The sequence below is a fragment of the Typopeltis vanoorti genome, chromosome 15 (assembly GCF_054136105.1).
Source record: "Typopeltis vanoorti isolate ZY-2024b chromosome 15, IOZ_Tvanoo_1.0, whole genome shotgun sequence".
Classification (NCBI taxonomy): Eukaryota; Metazoa; Arthropoda; class Arachnida; order Uropygi; family Thelyphonidae; genus Typopeltis; species Typopeltis vanoorti.
The window spans coordinates 93,945,222-93,963,722 of NC_143563.1; the positions used below are offsets into that span (position 1 = coordinate 93,945,222).

The 18,501-nt window shown below is 31.0% G+C and overlaps 1 protein-coding gene across 4 annotated transcripts in view; it reads left to right on the forward strand.

Annotated features, from left to right (window-relative positions):
• Positions 1-18,501, forward strand: part of LOC150098991 (NGFI-A-binding protein 1-like) — a 685,870-nt gene that overhangs the window by 74,910 nt on the left and 592,459 nt on the right. For all 4 annotated transcript variants that reach the window (XM_090404614.1, XM_090404621.1, XM_090404619.1 and 1 more), the window contains exon 3: positions 12,031-12,117. The gene's annotated coding sequence lies outside the window, so the exon portion shown is untranslated. The remainder of the gene's footprint in view (positions 1-12,030; positions 12,118-18,501) is intronic.

An 18,501-nucleotide genomic window follows, 5' to 3' on the forward strand; every position in this document is an offset into this window, starting at 1 on the left:
GCATAAAATTGAATTTAGATGAATTTAGATTAAGGTTGCTCGTAGATTACGGAAACGGAACCGAAGTTCTATTTAGCCTTTAAAAAAATCTAATGAATCAAATGTGCCTTGATAGTTTACCAACGATTTTTTTTATTTATTTTAGAACTCCACTTGTTAACCCTATTTAAACAAGAATAATGAAATCAACGGAAATTAAAGTTTGTATTCAAGAAGGAAATGAATGTCTAGTTTTTCTTCTTAAATTTAGTTTTTTTTTTTTTTCTCCGTTCAGCTTGTTTCGCTTGTAAACAAGTACTTCGAATTAGTGACTCTTACAACATTTCAATTTCTCACATGTTTTAGCTGTTCTTTAAGAAACAACTGTTTAAACAACCACAAAAAATAACTAAATAAATAAAACTTGCTCGTACTAAACAGTCAACCCCAACATACTTTGCTTTTGTTATTTCATCGCAAAATGAAAAATTGCATCAAAATAGCTACTCGCTTACACTCACAACAAAACAGAAAGAAGACCTAAATATATTGTTCAATGTGTAATAACTACCTATCTAGGAAGGCAAACTAAATGAGCTATGCGACTAGTGGGAAAAAAATGAACTACAGCGCATGCATCGCGAGCTAAGCTCGAGTCAGCAGTTTGCAACCATCGCAAATAAAAGGCAGTTAAAACAACGCACAAGACCAAACTTAATTAAAGGAGATGTGTAAACAATGCATGGCACAAGGCCAATAATTACAGCTATAAAACTCTTTAAAATGAAACCGAGAAACAGGTAAAAACTCAACTTCAAGAGACATTTATTTTGTTGAAATGCAATTTTGCACTTGTGGGTGAAAAATCAGGAATAATTTTGGCTTGTAAGAAAGGATAAACAATAGTTTAAAAAAAGAAAAGAAAAAGAACAATTCTCTAGTGAAAGAACTCCTTTACTGACTAAAGTGAATCTGTGACCATTTCATTTATAATAATAAAAAAGTCAAGCGATTAAAAATGTCAAGTAATGCAAACAAATAAAGACATAAAGACATTGAAGAAACTTAGCAATATATATATATATATATATATATATATAAGAAAATAAAAATCAGGTTTGTTCTTAACTCATGTATCAATTTTGTTTCAGTAACTGCGGTTATACGCTAATAAATCAATCTTTTCGATATTTAACGTTTGTAGAGAAAAAAGTCTTAAGGGAATTCCATATTTTCTCTTTCCGAATCTCTTGACACATGTATCGGAGAACCTATCATACTGAGAGACACACTTTTCCAGATATACATTGGAAAAATAACATAATTAGTATAAATAATATGAACACCGCTAATTAGGACCCAGAGGAAACCGCTAATCTTGGGTGATGTCGATCCTTGTTTTGACTATTCGGAACATGAGAATCAAACATCACCTATGTGGTTAATATCACTGAAAGGAACACAAAGGAGACTTCTTGTTACATCGACTGTGTGAACTGTGTGTGTGTGTACGTGTGAGAGAAAGTAGTTATATTACTGTAGTTTTTATATCTGAGCAAAATGCTCAGATATAAAAACTACAGTAAATTAAAAAGAAAATAGGAATAAAACATGTTAGGAGCGCAATGGTACTTACAACCCGCATCAGTATTATGGACGTCCAATATTGTACTTCAAATCAGAACATGCAAGATATTTATAGATATTCCAAAACTAAAAAAAAAATAATAATAATAACATATGGCAAAAAATATTTTCCAATCAAATTTAAAAAAAAAAAAAATAGCTCCAACTCTGTAGTAATGAAGATTCCCCGACTTCAAATCTTGTCCAGAATTCGAAGAACTGTAAGAAAGTTTACTTAAAAGCGAGTTAGCGTCTTAAAACAGGATTCTTTTGCAAATCACCTAGCAGATTATGGAGCTATAGCCGCTCTATCATTATAACTGACTTGGGTTTATAAAAAGCCTAAGTTATTGGCTCTAACAGGATGTAAGTTGCAATGGGTAAAGAAAGGTGGGATGGAATATAAACTAACATTACAGTAAATATTGTTAGGCATAATTTTAATTAGTTCTCCACCCTTTCTGACGGAGATGTCGAAATGGTTTTGCAAATTGTAGCTTGGAAACCATCTGCTCTAACTAAACGGTTATTATTAAAATATGCAATGCAGTCGCCCGTAATGAAACAAGTTAGGAGAATTAAAATGACATGCCGCTGTAGCCTCAATATGAGGTGGTTCTACATATGCAGAAATATCGAAACTTTAAAGATTTTTTTTTTGTTATAGTGTTATTTATGTTGCATACAGAACTGAATTTAGACAAGATATTTAAATTGAAGGAAGAAATTAAAATCGACCAATATATTGATTAATAGTCACAAGAGCAAAATTTACAATCACTATAGATTGAGTGAATAAATTAAATTAGCTGTTTTGTTAATAACATCTAGAGAGTGGCATTTTTCTCTAAAAAATAAATACTAGAACCAAATTTCAAATAAAAAAAATAATTTTAATGTAAATTAAATAATCATATAAATAAATAAATAAATATATTTAGACATACAAATTTAATTGTATATACAGTATATATATATTTATATTGATACACACCTTTTATATTTATTTTACTTATAATATACGCACATATAATAAAATTACATTACGTTAGTTAAAATGAAAGAAACAAACAATAACGGATTGTTTGTGTTGGTACAGACCTAGTCGTTCAACTGCTGGGGGAGGATGAAATGTATCACCAATTTGTCATGTTTTAGGACTTCCAGGGTAACAAATGGCAATGCTGTAGTCAATGAAGTTTTAACTGAGGCTCGGATAATGCTATTACCCAGCCATGCCTAGAGCTTTTAGCTCAATAACACCCCATCCACACAGATTTTCTTCATTCAGATGAGGGGAGATAAAGAGTCAAGGACTCGGTCCATCGCCTAGTTCTGTTAAGAACTACGTTAGTTAAAATAAAAGAAATTAAAATTATATCCTTAAAAGGACTGGCTAGATGGGCGAAGCAAGAATGCTTTTCATCTTCCCCGTTATCTGTAGAGGACAGTGTAAGGATAAGGTGTTATGGAGCTATATAAAGCTCTGATCATGGAGGGTAAGAGCAATAGCTGAGCCTCAGTTAGATCTTCATTGGTTACAGCATTACCCTCCGTGGGTACCGATTTTAGTCGCCTCGTACGACATGCATAGGCTACATTGATGCTATTCTTATCCCGGCAACCACATGAAAAGAATTACATATAAGTTAAAATTATATATATACTAAGCTTAATAAATAAAATATATGGTGTATTATTTAAACTCTTTTTTTTTAACTCTACAATTAGTTAAATTGAAAGAAAAAATATATAATAAATCTTTATTGAAGTTTCTGATTTTTAAATTTATTTTTTAAAACGTCCTATTAATCCTTGTCATTATGAACCAGAAAATTCTTTCCTTATGCTATATGAAGTTATAAGGGAGTTTTGAATATTGACATCTGTTTAATATATTGATAATATATTAATTTTAAACAATTTTCATTTGTTAATTACTAAACCTTTCTTTTCCTGCTCTCTCTTCTTTCGCTTTCTTCAGTTCTTTATTCTTCATTCTCTCATTTCCTTCCTTTCATTTTTTTCTCTCTCTCTCTCTCGCCCTCTCTTCCCTATTTCTTGTTTATTCATTTTCCCAGTCTTTCTTCCATTTACTCGTCTTCCTTTCAGGTTTTATCTCCTCTCTCTCTCTCTCTCTAAGTGCAACTATAATAAGCGCCAATTAGTTCGTAGGAAGGTTAATTTACAAATGAAAAGCTAAAGTTACGATTAATTCTTTATTAATTAAAACATTTTCTTAAAATCGATAAAAGAAGCAAGTTATCATTCTTGTGCATTGGTTCTCTTCTTCTCTGCATCGGTAGTAACAAACTGATGCTAAATTTAGACCAATGCAAGAAGGTCCACTATTAGTCCCTAACGGGAAGCTGACCCTTACTTCAGCCGTGTCACCAATACTACCGTAGATCGCAATCATCTATTTCTCTCTCTCATTCAGACGTCTTTGACACCTTGTCTGGACATTTCCGTCTGTTCCTCTCACAGCGTTCAACCAGTTCGCTAACTTTGATGACACACAACAAACTTTGTGCTCACAATGTGTGTACATCAATACATTTTTTGAAGTATTAAATCACTCGGCTTACTTCGCCAAAGAAGACGTGTTATTAAAGGCGACAGTACCATTAGCCATGTCTGTTTTTTTTCTTTTTGTTTCACTTGACCGGAAGACAAATTAACCGAAGAAGTTGAGCTACCAAGTGCAACTTCTCCCCGAACAAATATCGATTGAGCTCTCGGCGCTGTCCTGACTAAAACTTCTGCGCACCTCCACGTTCTTTTCTACTGCGCAGTGGAGTGTGTGTGTGTGTGTGAGAGAGAGAGAGAGGCAGCTCAAGCAAAAATGGCAACCTTGCATTTACTACCACAGGCACGTGACTGTCCAATACCTACGAAACTCATCAAGTTGGAAAGAAAATTAAATCCAGACTTTTACCCCGAGCAAATGAAAACGTGTGTATAAAGGCAGGTTTATAATATGCGATTGGTTCGGAACTCGAGTTCCACCAGCGATACTCAACCCCCTGGACGACTAAGAAGCATCGACTGCGCATATTTTTTTTTCTTCTGTCGTTTGCTGCTTCTACTGTAGCATGCTGCTCAAAGAAAACTAGCATCATCATTGCTGACGCCATTTTCTAAGAGAGAAAAACTAACTCGTCGATAATTTTGGGGGGAAAAGCTCTTTGCGATGCTTTGCATAATGACTCGTGCAGACTTTCGTCTTTCACTTAATCACGTTTAATGAATCTACAGAGCGTATAGTTAGAAAAGAGTTCTTTTTAAACTACAGAAATGTAATTTTATTTAGAAAATTGTAGCGAGGTAAATACGTATACAGAAAGAAAAGATGCTAATTACCACTTGGGATGATTATGAATGCTTTTTAATCTGTGAATAGATAAAGCTTGGCCAGAAAGCAAAGAGGGGAATAATATATGGACCTTTATAAAAGACTTTTGCCAATGAAAAATCAGAATTTTTCGCCCAAACGTTTTTTTCTAATTATCTATACTTTCTTTGCCTCATCCATCTTTCTGTCCTTGGGCTTCGTATACCGTGTTTGCTGGTTCAATAAAATAAACAAAATTAATTTTCATTTTAATAGCAACATTAAATCTTTTAGTGTTTTTTTATGGCATGTAAGTCGCGAAGCCTTTTCTACATCCCAATTAATACAACTCCCTTGATACAGCAGTCATGCATTAATATGGATATTAGTATTACATACGCAAACAAGAGACACTTTCCAATTATAATTTTTTTTCCCTTTTGCATTTCTTCTTTCTGGGTATTTTTAATTTTAATGAAGAGAAAAGACTCCCTTTCGCTCTCACTCCACCCCCCCCCCCGCATCTCAATTTCTTTGACGTAATCCCATGCCTTTTAAAACGAGATCGTCCTTTGTTTTTCTCCTGTCTCTTTATATATACTTACCTCAGTTATCAAGCCTGCAATATTCCTGTTTTGTTTCCGAACTTCTTTTATGTAGAATCCATTTAAATGCCTAAGTAAACTAATTAAATTAAACAAAAATAAATATATTAAATAAAAAAGTAATTTTTAAAACATTTAAAAAAATATAAAGTCACACTACTTTTTTTTTTGCAATAATAATTCGAACACCTTCTTTTATAATTGAGAAACTGTATTCAAAGTCAATAACGTCTATGAGGTGGCAGCCAAACTGGTTCACTGTGCCTTGCAACTGAACCAATAGACGTTACGTCCTGTCCTTTTGCTGTGTCACGAGAAAGGGTTCCCAGAGAGTCCATAGTGGTTTTGTCTCACATGGCTTTTTCTGTATTTCTGTATACAGGTGACGGGGTAATGCAAGAAGTGGGAATACTTCCTGTTATCGCTGCCGGAACAACTACTCAAACATTTACGGGTGCAGGGAAATCTTAACCCCTTCCTCTTCGCCCCAAACACCTTCCCCCTTACTTCCCGGTGTGTTTGACCTCTCGGTCATCACCCAGTAGGCGCGGCTCTGGGAGAAAAAAAAAATAATCTGAAAATATCAAATAAAGTGAAATCACAATTTTGATTTCGAACTTAATATTTAAAAACAATGTTGAGACATATTTTTTTATTTAGTTCATGGAGTGTTTTTTTTCTCACTCGGTGTTAACTTTATTCTGAATTACGAATTTTTATTTTAATTCGACTGTTTCCGAGAAAAACTTACAAGTTTTTCTATTTCTGATTACTCGTTTTACATAATTTGTTTTTCTACGTATTCAGTACATGAAAATATATATACAAAAATGCTATTTCTTTCTTTTTATGTATGTATTTATTGCATGTTTGTTACGTTCTTAATACTGTTTTCAAGTAATATTGATGTTTCTTCCGTATTATATATGTATTTATATTCTGTTTATTTCTTCCTTGTGTGTGTGTGTGTATTTAGTAATTATTTTAGTCCTAGCAAAATTAATCTACTATTTCATTCATATATTACATTGAAGAGGTGCTTCAACGTAACTTAAGTCCGTTTTCATAAAATAAAAAACTATATTAAAATTATGTAAATAAAACAAAACATAATTTTGCTGTCTCACTTATTGTTAAAAATTTGGATATTATTTCTTAAAATTCTTATTACTACTAAAATAATTAATTAAATCGCTTACTATAAGTATTTTTTAGATGTAATGTCGTATTTTATGATTAGAGCATCTCCTGTGTAGCAGCCGGGATAAGAATACCCCCAATATATCTCATGCATGTTGTACGAGGCAACTAAAATGGGTAACCAGGGAGGGTAATGGATGGCAGTGCTGTAGCCAATAAAGGTCTAACTGAGGCTCGGCTATTGCTGTTACCCTTCTGCCATGATCAGAGCTTTATATAGCTCAATAACACCCTATCCTTACACTGTCCTCTACAGATAACGAGGAAGATGAAAAGCATTCTTGCTTCGCCTCTTTAAGCCAGTCCTTTCAAGGACTTTAAGGTCGTATTTTATAAACATTTGGTTGTTGTTTTTTTTTTAATGTAAAGATTTTTTTTTGCAAAAAGATCAATTTTAATAAAATAGTTTATTAACATAAGTAATAAAATAATTATTACTATAGTATAGTATAGTATAGTATAGTATAGTATAGTATAGTATAGTATAGTATAGTATAGTATATAATTAAGTCGCAATTTGCTTAGCATTAGTAGTTAGCAGAGGTTAATATTATAGATATTTTAATTTAAAACGCTGCATTTCAAATGTTACAAATGACTCGTATATTTACACTCAGTTACAATTTCGTACCGAAATTAAATCATACTAGATTACCAAACCTAGATTTTGTTATTTATAATTGTGGGCATTCAAATCATTTTAGAAATTTATATAAAATTCGATTTTATTTAAAATTCCACATTATTAAAGTTCATTTATATTTAAAAAATAAATTTACAATTTTAAATTTATTAAATTATGTGTTATGTTGTTTGCTTTTATTTTGTTCTGAGATAATATTTATACAAAAGCTTAATAATTTCAATATTCATAATGTTAATGAGTCCTTGACAGCCTTTTTTGTTTTTTGATCTATCACAGTTGTTGATCTATGGTGGATTCTTTCAAAATTTAAAAAGAATTATTTTTAATTATCAGAAACGCATAATATTGAACTATTTCGGATTGTTCACTTCTAAAACCACTCTTCAGTCCTTATGATTGCATAGTGATTGTAATTCCACTTTAATTAGCATATACTTTATAATCCTTTATTCTACTGACTGGCTGAACAATGAATGAATTAAACCTCAAAATGTAAGATCGCAGATGGAATTGAGCAGACGAAAACACAAATAACATGTAGATTAATGCCAAAAGTAAATATCGAAGCGTTTTAAACGCAATTTTGTAGATATTTTATAAGCAGATAATGAAAATAGAAAAAAGATACTACGAGTGAAATAAAAATTAGTTTGATGTGCATAAAATTAACTGCTAAGCAAAAATATAATTTTTGGCTCAACTGATAAGATGGAAGATGTTTTTTTAATGAAGTTCTAAATATTCTAAATTGCAATCTCAGCTAATTTATTCATAATGTACTTATGAATCGCTTCATGAATATTAGTTGAAAATAATCAGCACAGCCTTAACTAAACTAAACTGTAACTTTCGATTTAATTGAAAATTACTGGCGTCAAACAAACTAAAAAAAAAAAGGCAGCTACTTAGACGTTATGTTTTGTTTTTATTATAAAGTGCTTTGTAAAGAACAATTTTCTACGTTCTCAATTTTGGATCATTTTTGCACTGATGACCGCAGTTTAGTGTTACTGTGGAAGCCATTCTACGAGTATTAGATATATTAATTGCATTCTGGTTTTGATTGTTTCATTGAATGAAAAAAATATAAAAATCTGAGCCACGTATGAGTGGTTAACTCATCTTCATTTGCACTGCATTATACAGTTTAGGTTAATTTTTCAAATGCCTGCATATTCTTTCATAAACATTTTCTTGAAAATCTAGAAATTAATCTACTTAACTTATAAAAATTTATTAATTATTCACATTTTAAATTTTTATTACACACATTTTTCATCCATTTATATACAGTTTCTTAAATTCTTTTAAAAATCATAGCTATCTGAAACATAAACGTAACAATTTAATCAAATAAAATATATAATAAATCTTATTCGGCTTGCATTGGATATAGAGCATGCGGATTGATTCCTAAAGCCAGCTATCAGCCCTCAATTAATATTATTAAAATACATAATCCTTTTCTTGAGTATTGAACCAAATCTTTATCTTCCTGGAATTCTTTTTCTGTGTTTTAAAATCTCATTTACGCTATTGAGATTGGTACTAAGTACTATGTCATATAATATAATATAATCTGATTATATGATTCATGTTACCTTCGAATTCCGTATTGTTTTATTATCGAGATTATTAACTAACCTTGAACACAATGTATTATGTTTTATTATTGAGATTATTAACTAACCTTGAACACAATGTATTATATTATATTGAGATTATTAACTAACCTTGAACACAATGTATTATATCATTATTATGACTTTTTAACATGGAAACCTACAATCTGATGAATAGTGCTATCAGAATCGATAGCACTTAAATCAACAATCTAACAAATATAGTGATATTCAAGAGTAATAACACTTAATAAACTAACAATTTAACAAATAGTGATATTCAATATTAATTACACTTAATATTCAAGATTAACAATTTAACAAATAGTGATATTCAAGTTTAATAACACTTCAAGATTAATTACACTTAATAAACCTTTTTGCATACTTCAATTAATATTTACAATATATTTTATTATTAAAGGTGTGTCATCTTACCTCTTTACAATTCTCTTAAAAATCTTGTTGTTAATATTTTTAGAAATTATAATTGTCTATAAAGTTGTATGGTATTCATTATTTTCTCTTTTTTACATCTCATAATTCACACACACACACACACACACACACACACACACACACACACACACACACACACACACACACACACACACACACACACACACACACACACACACACACACACACACACACACACACACAAAGTGTGTATTGTAGTATTAACTCGTAGTATTAACTCGGTACTGGGATATGTTCATATTTATATATACATATTATTTTATTTTTTTAAATTTTTTTTTTACCAAGTTGTTCTTTACCGTTAAGCTTTTGTTTGAGAGACATTACCATCATTATTTCTTTTATAGTATTGCACAGGTAAAAAAAGTTGTATGTTTAGTTTTGTTTTTTATTAATTACTTTTGCAAATATGTTTCTCTCTCTCTCTCTCTCTCTCAGTTCCTTTGGATTTACTTACAGATGATGACATTTTCATAATATTCTAGAAATTTACTTAGTATATTTAAAAATTTTATACTATTGTTCCATATCTTTCTATGGCAACAATAAATCTAATGAGTCCATTTACCTTCTCTTGTATGCGTTTTTTTTTTATTATTATTTCAAGCGCGTATGCAAATATGAAAACAAGTGGAGAATTTGCCTCGCCTTAAAACCACATTCGATTGGTGCCAATTCTTCTATGCTACCGGTAATTATGCAAGAAACTTTAAGTTTATTGTATCTTTCGATATCTATTCTATATCTTCGCATAACCGGCGTAATATTTTCCCTTTTTTCTCGGTATATTATCCGTTTATCTTCATATGTTCTTGTTTAACGTTTTATGTAGTTCCTCTATATCAATTTTGCATTTTCCAAATGCATGTTTGGCAAAAGTGCAAAATTATTTTTAAAACACTAAATAAGTTTTATAATCATTGTTATGTTTCTAATATATTTCTAAAACCACTTGGGTTTTAACATAACATATTAGACTTATAACGCATACTTGACAGTTAATAATTTTATAAAAAGGTATAACATTTTTTCTTATTTATCAATTTATATTCTCAAATTAAAAATTTCAAAGATTCAAACTTTATCTACCGAATATTTATGCTATAAATATGCAGTCTATTCAACAAATATCAAGATACTAAAAACTAAATATTATGTTTTGAAAGTCGGGATTTAATGATCTGCAAATAAGGGATTATTTTTCGTCCCGTTACTTGTAGAATATGACAAGCACCAAAAACCACATCACAATCACGTCGAATGCAGGTGTACTGTTATGGTAAAGTTTAAATATCCACTAACATTAGACCTTTTTATGATTTGTCTTCTGGACAGTTAATGGTCTTTTTTACACACATTTTTATATTAAACTACATTTTTATGTTTTTCGATTTCTCAGGTTTTTTCGACCGGACATCTTGTGCTTATAACTTCCTGGTCATGATTACACATAATAATATTTTATGTTTAATTAAACAAAGGTTGTAATTAAACATAAGTTCAAAGATAAAATTGAGATACAGTACTCTTTTAATTTTAATATATCGGATGAAATAATAAATATTTTATATAAAATAAATTTATATATTAATAAATATAAAATATTTTTAAAAATCACAAATATCTTTGTGTGTGTGTGTGTGTTGTGTACATATATACTGTATTATATACATTTGGGAATGCATGATAAAAACTACTTCTCAAGACTAAAGTGGCAAATATGAGTGTCACCTGCCTTGCTTAATAAATAGGTAAAAATTACTACTTGTTATCACGAAATTTGAGTGTTCGAGTCTCGTATATGAGGTGACAAAACCTATTCTGGAATTTTCTGTATCATTAAAAAAGTGTTATTGCTGTTATGATGTAGTAAAAAAAACAAATCTTATTATAAATAATAATACATATCACTCGAAATGATGTTCTTATAGGTTTTATTTATCGTTAGTTTCTTCTTTATTTGAAATAAATCGAGGTAAGTCAGTCATTAATGTCTGATTAATGTCATGCAGTACAAAGAATTATTTATTCACATCAATTGTTTATGCGCGCGCGCACGCACGCACGCGCGCACACACACACACACACACACACACACACACACACACACACACACACACACACACACACACACACACACACACACACACACAGAAAATTTTGTGTATGTATCTGTTCAAAATTTTATATAAACAAAAAATATGCATGGTTAAAGCATATGTACCTATCCGGTTAGATGGTATGCACTTATCCGCGTTAGATCATGTATAAAACATAAGGCAAGAATTATAAAGGCTTGTAAAGTATGCCCACATCCGGTTTGTGCACTTGTAATGCTCTTGTGTTCTCTCTGATTTTGCATCTTTTTATCTGAAGACCATTTCTTTTGCCTGTAGATAAGCAAACTATTATTATGATATTTCCAAAAGTCAGTTTACTATTTTATACGCCATTCCTAATTCGTGAAATGATGATCTTCATTTATATACAAGAAAAAAAAAATGATGTTAGTTCGATAATACGTAAATTTCATTACAGTTGCCAGTTAAAGAGGAAAGCATAACCAGTGATTAGACTGAGGAAAGCTTTTAACAAAGATTTAATATTTCACGGAGAAAGAGAGCAGTAAGTATTTTTTTGGAATCATTTGGTTCCTATTACAATTATTATCTTTGTATGCGAATGATATTTTTTTCTGCAGATACACCAAAGATTTAAATGGAAATATTAAAAAGAATTCTACTTTCAGATAATATATTTAAAAAAAAACCGTTAAAATCCCATGTTGATAAATAACTGAAATAAAAAATCACCCAATCATAAACAATAACAAGTAGATGGATACTTCGATATTCGTGTCTTTTAAGTAGTACGATATTATGACAATGAAGTAATGGTAATAAACGGCTATTATGCTTATATTTTGCGATTTTATATTTAAAGCCGAATCAATACCTAGATGACTGTAATGGTTAAATGAATATATTATGCTTAATTTTTTTTTTTTTTTTTTTTTACAGCAGAGGGATTTTTACAGGAATGCAATAACAGAAAATTGTTGAATTATTAAGCTATTAAAATTTACAGAGATTAATATTTCAGTTATATGCTAAGAATGAGATATGACTGGCTGAAAATATGATCCTTAATTTGTGTGGTGTAGTGAGGGCTTAGAACCAACAGTATGTTGAACTTCGTTAGTAGGTAGTCATGTCTTCTACCTCAAGTGTAGTAATCAGTTCTCGCTTTGTAAGCAGGTAAATATTAATACGTAGAACACCATTAAGTATAGTTTCACGGTATCACTAGCGTTGGTGAATGGGCTGACATTTGGTTTTTGTGGATATGTAAAAATAATGAATAAATAAATACGAAATGATTAAATAATCAATAAAAAGATAGGACAATAGTTATGGATATTTAACTATTTCAGTTTTGTGAACTGGGTTTCTCCCTAGATGTATTACGCTCCCTGGTGGAAGCTGAAATAATAATCTTATATATAACAATAATCTGAAATATTATCTTAAATTGAAGTTATTCTAAATGAATTTATATAAAATATTTTGGAAAGTAAAATTTAAATTTGCAATTCCTAAATAAAAATATAATATTTAAAAATTTTTTATTAAAACCTAATTATAAAATTTGTACACCATATATAATATACATTTAGTTAGTTATGTAAGTGAATTTCGATTTCCTGTGTTTTATTTTATATCACATTTTTAAAATAGCGTTTTATTTATATTTATATTTATATTTATAATGTAGACGTCCTTCAAAATCACGACCAGCTCGTATGTTATCAAGCAACATAACTATAATAATATAAATAATAATATTACCAGAGATAGCGCCTGAAGTACATTCCATCGAGTGTGGCTTATTAACATGCCATGCCCGTATTTCTCAATATTTCTCAATAAAAAAAGATACATCCGTAGAATTATCATATTCTATCACACATGCGAATCAAACATAAACCATATACCAGCAGACAGCAGCCAGACAGGACAGGTGTCCTCGATGAAGTGTGTTGTCTGTCTCCATTTATACCTACAGGCAAGGCCTACTGGTACGTGCTGAAGTCAGGATATCCCGACTGAATAATAATAAAACAAAAGAACGCCGCCAAAATACAACAAAAACTGTTATGAATAAATCATTTCAGTTTGTGGCCATCTTGTTTACCTTTGAATGGCCCTGGTACGTACTCAGATGTTTTAGTTAAATTCCAAAAAGGAAATCATATATAAAAACAAACTTGTTAAATACTTCATGGATGTCTGACGCCCTGTTCCCAATGCCAGATTTAATCTGACATTAGAAACTAGGCGTGGTTTTTCTGCTTCCTATTGGAAAATAAATATAAGCAGATTGTGTTTTGTCATCTCTTTTAAGAACTTAGAAGAAAAGCAGATTATCATTAGTTGGAATAATAATTACTCGTTTTTTTTTTTAATTCACAAATAATGGTTATACAAGCAGCAGAAAGAGCCAATGCAAATTTTAAGACAAACAAAAACTTGTAGTGATGCAAGTTTCATATCCTGCCAGAATTGTGCAAATGACATATACTGTATACACTAGCTTCCAAAATTAAAGGAACAAACATTGAGTTTGCGTTATTTTATGTGAGGTACTCTAAATGCAAAATTTGTTGCTGACACATGATTGCTATGTTAGAATAAAAACAACAACACTAACAAAACGAATGTAGCCAATTCATTTCCTCAGAACGATTATTCAGAAAAGTCGATGGTCTTAAATGGAAAGAGCATGACGAGCTGAAACCTAGATGATATTGATACTATTACAGGTGAGTAGAAACGTATATTTTGTTTACTTATTTTAAAAATGCATATCTGAAGCAAATATGGCCTACTGCAGAGTTTACATTTCCGCTTCTGATAATAAGTGCTTATTCAAGATGATCCATGATTTTATTTCACTTCCATCTGCATTTTCTAGCAAGGATAAGAAACTGATGAATTGAGAAATATCAGGAACACATGATGGCCTTTACACCCACATTTCGAGGAACTCGGAAATACCACAGAATATCATAAATAACCCTCTCATTACCAAATACAGGCACTTAATACGAGAACATAGGCGTTTGTATATGCACAAATATATGAACACGATATCACTTCAGGTTTTCCGTTTTGAAGACTTTCACAATCCCATGATGCTCCCAACAAATATGTAACATCACTGATATTAGTTACACTAATAGTGGAATTGTTTTAAAGACAAATTTGCCGTTCTGAAGATAGTATAGTATGCCATTCAAAGTATTTGGCTACTGGAACTTACCGGTAGATCCAGTGGTGAGCTGTGGTAATTTTAACAAAGGGCTCGCATCGTCCAGAAAAAAAAAAGCCTAACTTAGCCCTTATAATACTTATATTGCGACTTTGTAGAGCTTCTGACAGATATGATAATTCCTGTGGGATATCAATCATTAATGCTAGATCTTAGAAATTCCAAATTGAGAAGTCGGTTTAAAAAGCCCTTATATTTATCGTTCGATGCAAAATGCTTTCATAAAGCTGGGTAATTTCTCCACACAGCAAGAGTCGTTCGTAAACTGCAAACTGCTCATCGTGGTCCAAACACCCAGCCGATCTTTAAAATTTCGATATTAAGGTCTTTTGCAATCGTATTTAATTTTCGTTGTTTTTTTGGTGATCGATGATAAAAAAGCATATAATTTATCCATAAATATTTCAAAATGATTTATTTCTTTAATGTTTTTTTGTCGAATCGTCTAATGCTAAGTGTAAACGATGAGCGCAATGCCAAATCACAACGTTCGGAAAGTTTTGTGGAAGTTTGATTGCAACACCTGATTTGTTTCCTAACATTACACTAGCTCCATCAGAACAAAATGCCATGAAATGATTTTTATATAGTTATCAGAAAATGCACATGTATTTAAAGTAGAATTATAGTAGCATGTATATATTCCACGGTGGTATTGTCTAGTTCTATAAGATTATTAAACAAGAACAAGGGGCTCGCAAATTTGAGAAAAATTTAACAAAGGGCTCGCGCGAGCCCCTTATAGCTCACCACTGGGTAGAATCTAATGCTTATTCATAAGCTCAAGATGTGGCCATACAGCATTTATTCCCTTTCAGTTTTTCTAATAATAATAATAATAATAATAATAATAATAATAATAATAATAGGAGTGTTAGCTATGCCCCAATCTCAGGTTGCGATCTATACTATCAAAGCTGTTATGACGTTGTTATCCTCCACCTGCTCTGAAGATAATGTTCTTCTAAAGGGTGGTTTGTGGTGCAAAGTATTATTGCTTTTTATATTCAAGGAATTTGTAAACGGCAGTCTGATCTTTTCTCTTTTTTAGTGTCTGATGTCTGTTTGAATGCTTAGAAAGTAAATAGCTTATAAGACAGGATGACATAGAAGTATTTTCTTGTTGTCCTTGGAGGCCTAACAGGAAGGCAGCTTTAGTTAGACAAGACCTACTTATTACTAAACAGCTAACAAGAATTCGGTTAACCAACTCCTTATTTGATGGAATTACCAGCCAATCTGGTGTGGCATTTGAATTTAGATCACATGCTTACAACATTGAAAATATAGCTTCGCCTATAATGGTCACATCAAAGTATGATCTAATGTCTTTTTTGTTTTATATAAATGTCTGAGCGAGCTAATATATAAGTGCTTCAAAAAGTGATAATTTATCCAGTTATCTAAGGTATGAGATGAATTAATTCAATTATTACGAAAGATAAATAAAAAATATCTTCCTATCCAAAATTTATATTTCCCAAAATGCATACGTGAAAGTCCAAGAATTCATATTTCATTAATTTTTCATTTATATCAGTTATTAGTTGTAGAATGAACTGGACATTTTTTTCCAGGAATTTATGATTTTTATTATTTATTTTACTTTTAAAAAGATAATCATCTAGTGGATTTTTCCTTGTTTTAATCCCTTTATTCTAAGATCTATATTGTAACTAAATTTCAAATATATTTGAGAATAAATAAACTCTCAGACTATTTTTATTGAACAGTTATAAGGCAAAATGTGTTTTTTAATAAACAGTGTTAAAATATTAAAGTACTATTTCTTCTAGAATTTCACTTGTTTCAATATAAACAGTGAAATTTTAAATCTAATTTTTCCTTTTGTTTAATTTAAAAATTAATACAGATACAGTTTGATTTGACAGGATAGGGATGCACATCAAGAGACTTTCTGTTTTTCATATACATGATAATTTGAAGTATAATTATTACCTTACAAAGTTTAAAAAGGTATGCTGATGAGTATTTATATTTCTTATATATTATAAATTGGAGCCGCTATAGATTAGTCGGTATTACCGATGCTTTTTGAAAAGCTCAGGGTTAAAATCCCGTCAAAAACACACAAAATATAATCTGTGTGCGTAAATGGGATTAACCGAGCATGGTATTGTATAAATAGTAATTATAAGTATATGTTGTATGGAAATATGGTGTGACTCACACGTGCTGGTGCTTCTGTCTTCTCTTTACACCGGGAAAGTTTCATAAGTATGCTCCTAAAAATAATCTTGTTAGACACCTGTTTCTTCTGTAATGTTACAGCTATAAATGGACATTTTCCTCTGTTGACTTCCTTTGATTAACCAAATAACTTTATTTTGTACTAGTTAGTAAGTTTCTTGTCAGAAATATGGTTTGATTTTATTATCCATATTATAATATCTACAACATAACAAGTAGAGAATAAAGTCATCTCCAGACTCTACTTGCACTTAACTTTAAAATATTTAGGCTGTAATATTTGATTCGAATTGCATTGCCATTTTATATGTACTATATGTTCTACTGGGGATTTCGTCCTAATTAAGATGAAAATAAGAGAAATAAATTAGTTTTAAAGTTTTTAAAAGAACTGGGAGATGGACAGTCCTTGACTTTTTATCCCGTCATCTGAATGATGAAAATCTGTGTGGAGGGGATGTTATTGAGCTAAAAGCTCTAATCTTGGCTGGGAAACGGGGAATAGCCGAGCCTCAGTTAAAACTTCATTGACTACAGCATTGCCATTCGTTACCCTGGAAGTCCTAAAAAGGACTCTTCTGCTCAAATAAATTAGTTTTTGATGTTCATTAATTAAAGACTAATTATTTATTTTGATAAATAGTGTGAGAACTTTGGAATAAAAAATTAAAATATTTTTTAGATTTTTCTATAACTTTTTTTAAAAAAATATTTTTTATACTTCCATTAAGAAAATATTACAGATATCTATTTTGATTTAAAGAAATATATGTATTATATTAAAAATCTTCAGCATATATATATATACAGGGTGTTCGGGATAAATTTGACATATTTATAATTAATTATATTTTTCCGTAAGTTACATGTATTAACACACACGTCTCTTCATTTAAAAGTTTGGACCCTTCTTCATTCATATACAAGATGTCAGAAAGGATGGATAGCTGGAACCCACCTGAATCATGGAAGAGAATAACTTGTATCATGATGATTCGTGCCCGCCATCAAAATAAGGATATTACGACTGCTGCCCAATGCTCCCTGAATACAGTAAAAACAATCAGGCATGAACTAGAGACTTGCAATGGTGACTACGAGGATGTAGCAAGAAGAAAGATCCCTAGCAGACGATCTGATTGCGTTCGTACAGCAAAATTCCTCGCAAATCTGCAGGAACAGGTGTTGAAGAACCCTGGCATTGGAATTCGGGCTTTGTTCGTGGAGTTGCTAACTGTAGTCAAGCCCTGGATAACAAGGGTAGCCAATGGTAGGCCGTATGTATGGCAGCAGGATTCGGCCCCTTGCCACACCTCTGGGAAAAGTCAAAAATGGTTGTCTGAAAATTTCTACGACTTCACCAGTCCAAATGTTTGGCCTCCAAACTCCCCAGACCTTAACCCCATGGATTATTTTGTATGGGGCGCAGTTGAAAAAGACACCAATCGCACTTCCAGTAATACAAAA